A 7500-nucleotide genomic window follows, 5' to 3' on the forward strand; every position below is an offset into this window, starting at 1 on the left:
AGTCGTGGTTCTGTAGGTCGGGCTCGCAGAGTCCCCCCAGGAACCCTGGAAGTCCTAGTGCGAAGCGGCCAAAACCTAAGTCGATGCGGGGTGACCAGCGGTAAATCTCTCCCGGGGTGACCAGCGGTAAACTTTTCCCGGGGTGACCAGCGGTAAATCTCTCCCAGGGTGACCAGTGGCCCGGTTCTCCGGAGGGCGCGGTTGGCTGAGTCAGTAACCCGGGCTTAAGTGTGGGAGTCCCGGGTTCGGCTGGAGAACAGGTCGGGGTGGTTCTCCGGAGGTGCCCCCGAAGGAGAGGTGGACGGTGGCTGGCTTCGGAGTCGGGTAGGAGGGTGTAAGAGGTGGGTGGGGTGCCTGAAGCAGGGTGTCTATCTCCGGCCCCGGGGTATCGAGTCGCGGAAGGCGGCGTTGGATAGGGGCCCTGGAGGTCTACTAACACCCCGAGTTTGGCAGAGTTTGTCCCGCCTAGGGTGAGTTATTCCCGGTCAAAGTTTCAAATTTGGGCGCTATCTCCGGCCGCCGAGGTACTTTGGGCTCGGGAAGGCTGCGTTGGATAGGGGCCCTGGAGGTCTACTAACACCCCGAGTTTGGTGGAGTTTGTCCTCGACTGGGTTGAGTTATTCTGAGTCAAAATTTCAATTTTGGAGGGTGCTATCTCCGGCCCCCGAGGAACTCTGGGCTCGAGGAAGGTGGCGTTGGATAGGGGCCCTGGAGGTCTACTAACACCCTGAATTTGGTGGAGTATGACCTCGACTGGTTTGAGTTATTCCCGGTCAAAATTTCAACTTTGGGGGGTGCTATCTCCGGCCCCCGAGGGTCTTTGGGCTCGGGGAAGGCGGCATTGGATAGGGGCCGTGGAGGTGTAATTTTGACCCGAGTTTGGTGGAGTTTTTCCTCGAGTGGGTTGAGTTATTCCCGGTCAAAATGTCAAGTTTGGAGGCCCGTATCTCCGGCCCCGAGGGGCTTTGGGCTCGGGGAAGGCGGCGTTGGATAGGGGCCGTCGAGGTGTAATTTTGACCCGAGTTTGGTGGAGTTTTTCCTCGAGTGGGTTGAGTTATTCCCGGTCAAAATGTCAAGTTTGGAGGCCCGTATCTCCGGCCCCCGGGGGGGGTATCGAGTCGCGGAAGGCGGCGTTGGATAGGGGCCCTGGAGGTCTAATTTTGCCCCGAGTTTGGTGGAGTTTCTCCCCGCCTAGGGTGAGTTATTTCCGGTCAAAGTTTGAAATTTGGGGGGCGCTATCACCGGCCCCCGGGTGACTTTTGGCTCGGCGAAGGCGGCGTTGGATAGGGGCCGTGGAGGTGTAATTTTGACCCGAGTTTGGTAGAGGTTGCACTCGAGTTGGTTAAGTTATTCCCGTTCAAAATTTGAACTTTGGGGGGCGCTATATCCGGCCCCCGGTGGGTTATCGACTCGGGGACGGCGGCGTCGGATAGGGCCCGTCGAGGTCTACTTGCCTGCCTAGTTTGGAGTCGCTGGGCCTCGGCGTTTCGTTTCGGGCTAGGGTCGAACTTCCAACCCCCTCTTCGAAGGTGGCCTTGCCCAGGAGAGAGCACCTTTCCCGGCTACGGCCCCGGTGTCGCCCGCGGGTCGGAGATCGGTCCGTTAGGGGAAGCCGTTTTGAGGTGCCATCGGGATAAGGTTTTGGGGTCACCAGCGGCGGGTTCGAGACTCCGTGGCCTCTTCGGCGAGAGGCTTGTCCGGCGAGGTCTCGCCCCTCTTGGCCCAGCCGTGCGGGCGTAGGCCCTGGAGGAATTCAGGGTCGGAAAACGAAGTTGAAAAGGGAGTTTGGGCCAAACATCCAGGGTGTCTGAGGCGCCGCGGCAGGACGGGAAGGTGCCTCGTCCCGGGTATGTTCTGGATTCGACCGCGACCCTGGAGGTGGGTCCGTTAGGGAAGCTGGTTTGAGGTGCCGTCGGGAAATGATTGAACGTGTGATTTTGTGGACTTAGGTTTTGAGCGCTTAAAAAGCGGAGCTCCAGGGGCTTTTTCGAGCGACGCCAGGCCCAGAGACACGTCTCCCTGGCGGGGTGGGCACTGCCCCAGCGCCCCTTGGTCCGGTTCTCGGTAACGGTCACAGCTAAGCTCCAGGGGCTTTTTCGAGCGACGCCAGGCCCAGAGACACGTCTCCCTGGCGGGGTGGGCACTACCCCAGCGCCCCTTGGTCCGGTTCTCAGTAACGGTCACAGCTAAGCTCCAGGGGCTTTTTCGAGTGACACCAGGCCCAGAGACACGTCTCGCTGGCGGGGTGGGCACTACCCCAGCGCCCCTTACTCCGTTTGTCGGTAACAGTGAAAGCTAAGCTCCAGGGGCTTTTTCGAGCGACGCCATGCCCAGAGACACGTCTCGCTGGCGGGGTGGGCAGTACCTTGACGCCCCTCACTCCAGGAATTGACGGTTCTCCCTAACGATGAAAGCTAAGCTCCAGGGGCTTTTTCGAGCGACGCCAGGCCCAGAGACACGTCTCCCTGGCGGGGTGGGCACTACCCCAGCGCCCCTTGGTCCGGTTCTCGGTAACGGTCACAGCTAAGCTCCAGGGGCTTTTTCTAGCGACGCCAGGCCCAGAGACATGTCTCCCTGGCGGGGTGGGCAGTACCTTGACGCCCCTCACTCCAGGAATTGACGGTCCTCCCTAACGATGAAAGCTAAGCTCCAGGGGCTTTTTCGAGCGATGCCAGGCCCAGAGACACGTCTCCCTGGTGGTGTGGGCACTACCCCAGTGCCTCTTGGATCGGTTGTCGGTACCGGTGAAAGCTAAGCTCCAGGGACTTTTCGAGCGATGCCAGGCCAAGAGACACGTCTCGCTGGCGGGGTGGGCACTACCCCAGCGCCCCTTACTCCGTTTGTCGGTAACGGTGAAAGCTAAGCTCCAGGGGCTTTTTCAAGCGACGCCATGCCCAGAGACACGTCTCGCTGGCGGGGTGGGCAGTACCTTGACGCCCCTCACTCCAGGAATTGACGGTCCTCGATAACGATGAAAGCTAAGCTCCAGGGGCTTTTTCGAGCGACGCCAGGCCCAGAGACACGTCTCCCTGGCGGGGTGGGCACTGCCCCAGCGCCCCTTGGTCCGGTTCTCGGTAACGGTCACAGCTAAGCTCCAGGGGCTTTTTCGAGCGACACCAGGCCCAGAGACACGTCTCGCTGGCGGGGTGGGCACTACCTCAGCGCCCCTTACTCCGGTTGTCGGTAACGGTGAAAGCTAAGCTCCAGGGGCTTTTCGAACGACGCCAGGCTCAGAGACATGTCTGCCTGGCGGGGTGGGCAGTACCTTGACGCCCCTTACTCCAGGAATTGACTGTTCTCCCCAACGATGAAAGCTAAGCTGCGGGGGCTTTTTCGAGCGACGCCAGGCCCAGAGACACGTCTCCCTGGCAGGGTGGGCACTACCCCAGTGCCTCTTGGACCGGTTGTCGGTAACGGTGAAAGCTAAGCTCCAGGGACTTTTCGAGCGATGCCAGGCCGAGACACGTCTCGATGGCGGGGTGGGCACTACCCCTGACCCCCTTACTCCGGTTGTCGGTAACGGTGAAAGCTAAGCTCCGGGGACTTTTTGGAGCGACGCCAGGCCCAGAAACACGTTTTGCTGGCGGGGTGGGCAGTACATTGACGCCCCTCACTCCAGGAATTGACGGTTCTCCCTAACGATGAAAGCTAAGCTCCAGGGGCTTTTTCGAGCGACGCCAGGCCCAGAGACACGTCTCCCTGGCGGGGTGGGCACTACCCCAGCGCCCCTTGGATCGGGTTGTCGGTACCGGTGAAAGCTAAGCTCCAGGGACTTTTCGAGCGATGCCAGGCCAAGAGACACGTCTCGCTGGCGGGTGGGCACTACCCCAGCGCCCCTTACTCCGCTTTGTCGGTAACGGTGAAAGCTAAGCTCAGGGGCTTTTCAAGCGACGCCATGCCCAGAGACACGCCTCGCTGGCGGGTGGGCAGTACCTGACGCCCCTCACTCCAGGAATTGACGGTCCTCGATAACGATGAAAGCTAAGCTCCAGGGGCTTTTTCGAGCGACGCCAGGCCCAGAGACACGCCTCCTGGCGGGTGGGCACTGCCCCAGCGCCCCTTGGTCCGGTTCTCGGTAACGGTCACAGCTAAGCTCCAGGGGCTTTTTCGAGCGACACCAGGCCCAGAGACACGTCTCGCTGGCGGGGTGGGCACTACCTCAGCGCCCCTTACTCCGGTTGTCGGTAACGGTGAAAGCTAAGCTCCAGGGGCTTTTCGAGCGACGCCAGGCTCAGAGACATGTCTGCCTGGCGGGTGGGCAGTACCTGACGCCCTCACTCCAGGAATTGACTGTTCTCCCCAACGATGAAAGCTAAGCTGCGGGGGCTTTTTCGAGCGACGCCAGGCCCAGAGACACGTCTCCCTGGCAGGGTGGGCACTACCCCAGTGCCTCTTGGACCGGTTGTCGGTAACGGTGAAAGCTAAGCTCCAGGGACTTTTCGAGCGATGCCAGGCCGAGACACGCCTCGATGGCGGGTGGGCACTACCCTGACCCCTTACTCCGGTTGTCGGTAACGGTGAAAGCTAAGCTCCGGGGACTTTTGGAGCGACGCCAGGCCCAGAAACACGTTTTGCTGGCGGGTGGGCAGTACATTGACGCCCCTCACTCCAGGAATTGACGGTTCTCCCTAACGATGAAAGCTAAGCTCCAGGGGCTTTTTCGAGCGACGCCAGGCCCAGAGACACGTCTCCCTGGCGGGGTGGGCACTACCCCAGCGCCCCTTGGTCCGGTTCTCGGTAACGGTCACAGCTAAGCTCCAGGGGCTTTTCGAGCGACGCCAGGCCCAGAAACACGTCTCGCTGGTGGGGTGGGCACTACCCCAGCGCCTTACTCTGTTTGTCGGTAACGGTGAAAGCTAAGCTCCAGGGGCTTTTTCGAGCGACGCCAGGCCCAGAAACACGTCTCGCTGGTGGGGTGGGCACTACCCCAGCGCCCCTTGGTCCGGTTCTCGGTAACGGTCACAGCTAAGCTCCAGGGGCTTTTTCGAGCGACGCCAGGCCCAGAAACACGTCTCGCTGGTGGGGTGGGCACTACCCCAGCGCCTTACTCTGTTTGTCGGTAACAGTGAAAGCTAAGCTCCAGGGGCTTTTCGAGCGACGCCAGGCCCAGAAACACGTCTCGCTGGCGGGTGGGCACTACCCCAGCGCCCCTTGGTCCGGTTCTCGGTAACGGTCACAGCTAAGCTCCAGGGGCTTTTTCGAGCAACGCCAGGCCCAGAGACACGTCTTCCTGGCGGGGGAGCTGTCAAACTGACTTCCCCCCAAACGCTGCGATCTCGGGGTGACCAGCGGCGGGTTCGAGACTCCGTGGCCTCTTCGGCGAGAGGCTTGTCCGGCGAGGTCTCGCCCCTCTTGGCCCAGCCGTGCGGGGCGTAGGCCCTGGAGGAATTCAGGGGTCGGAAAAACGACGAAGTTGAAAAGGGAGTTTGGGCCAAACATCCAGGGTGTCCGAGGCGCCGCGGCAGGACGGGGAAGGTGCCTCGTCCCCGGGTATGTTCTGGATTCGACCGCGAAACCTGGAGGTGGGTCCGTTAGAGGAAGCCGGTTTGAGGTGCCGTCGGGAAAAGACTGAACGTGTGACTTTGTGGACTTAGGTTTTGACAGATTAAAAAGCGGAGCTCCAGGGACTTTTTTGAGCGACGCCAGGCCCAGAGACACGTCTCCCTGGCGGGGTGGGCACTGCCCCAGCGCCCCTTGGTCCGGTTCTCGGTAACGGTCACAGCTAAGCTCCAGGGGCTTTTTCTAGCGACGCCAGGCCCAGAGACACGTCTCCCTGGCGGGGTGGGCAGTACCTTGACGCCCCTCACTCCAGGAATTGACGGTCCTCCCTAACGATGAAAGCTAAGCTCCAGGGGCTTTTTCGAGCGATGCCAGGCCCAGAGACACGTCTCCTGGCGGGTGGGCACTACCCCAGTGCCTCTTGGATCGGGTTGTCGGTACCGTGAAAGCTAAGCTCCAGGGACTTTTCGAGCGATGCCAGGCCAAGAGACACGTCTCGCTGGCGGGTGGGCACTACCCCAGCGCCCCTTACTCCGTTTGTCGGTAACGGTGAAAGCTAAGCTCAGGGGCTTTTCAAGCGACGCCATGCCCAGAGACACGTCTCGCTGGCGGGTGGGCAGTACCTGACGCCCCTCACTCCAGGAATTGACGGTCCTCGATAACGATGAAAGCTAAGCTCCAGGGGCTTTTCGAGCGACGCCAGGCCCAGAGACACGCCTCCCTGGCGGGTGGGCACTGCCCCAGCGCCCCTTGGTCCGGTTCTCGGTAACGGTCACAGCTAAGCTCCAGGGGCTTTTCGAGCGACACCAGGCCCAGAGACACGTCTCGCTGGCGGGTGGGCACTACCTCAGCGCCCCTTACTCCGGTTGTCGGTAACGGTGAAAGCTAAGCTCCAGGGGCTTTTCGAGCAACGCCAGGCCCAGAGACATGTCTGCCTGGCGGGTGGGCAGTACCTTGACGCCTTACTCCAGGAATTGACTGTTCTCCCCAACGATGAAAGCTAAGCTGCGGGGCTTTTCGAGCGACGCCAGGCCCAGAGACACGCCTCCCTGGCAGGGTGGGCACTACCCCAGTGCCTCTTGGACCGGTTGTCGGTAACGGTGAAAGCTAAGCTCCAGGGACTTTTCGAGCGATGCCAGGCCGAGACACGTCTCGATGGCGGGGTGGGCACTACCCCTGACCCCCTTACTCCGGTTGTCGGTAACGGTGAAAGCTAAGCTCCGGGGACTTTTTGGAGCGACGCCAGGCCCAGAAACACGTTTTGCTGGCGGGGTGGGCAGTACATTGACGCCCCTCACTCCAGGAATTGACGGTTCTCCCCAACGATGAAAGCCAAGCTCCAGGGGCTTTTTTGAGCGACGCCAGGCACAGAGTCACGTCTCCCTGGCGGGGGAGCTGTCAAACTGACTTCCCCCCAAACGCTGCGATCTCGGGGTGACCAGCGGCGGGTTCCGTCTCGTGGGGGTGACCAGCGGCAGGTTCGAGGCTCCGTGGTCTCTTCGGAGAGAGGCTTATCCGGCGAGGGCTCGCCCCTCTTGGCCCGGCCGTGTGGGGCGTAGGCCATGGAGGAATTCAGCAGTCGGAAAAATGACTAAGTCGAAAAGGGGGGCTTGGGCCAAACATCCAGGGTGTCTGAGGCGCCGCGGCAGGTCGGGAAAGGTGCCTCGTCCCCGGGTATGTTCTGGATTTGACCGCGAAACCTGGAGGTCAGTCCGTTAGGGGAAGCCGTTTTGAGGTGCCGTCGCAAATTTACTGAAAGGCAAATTTTGTGGACTTAGGTTTTGACCGCTTAAAAGCGGAGCTCAGAGGCGGCGCAGAGGGACGCTTAGCCCACGTACCCTCACCCTGGCGGGCGGGTGACGCCAGGCCGACGCCGCTCCTCCCTCCCGGCGGTCCCGGGGTGACCAGCGGCGGGTTCCGTCTCGTGGGGTGACCAGCGGCAGGTTCGAGGCTCCGTGGTCTCTTCGGAGAGAGGCTTATCCGGCGAGGGCTCGCCCCTCT

This window comes from Onychostoma macrolepis, unplaced genomic scaffold (assembly GCF_012432095.1).
Source record: "Onychostoma macrolepis isolate SWU-2019 unplaced genomic scaffold, ASM1243209v1 Scaffold101, whole genome shotgun sequence".
Taxonomy (NCBI): Eukaryota; Metazoa; Chordata; class Actinopteri; order Cypriniformes; family Cyprinidae; genus Onychostoma; species Onychostoma macrolepis.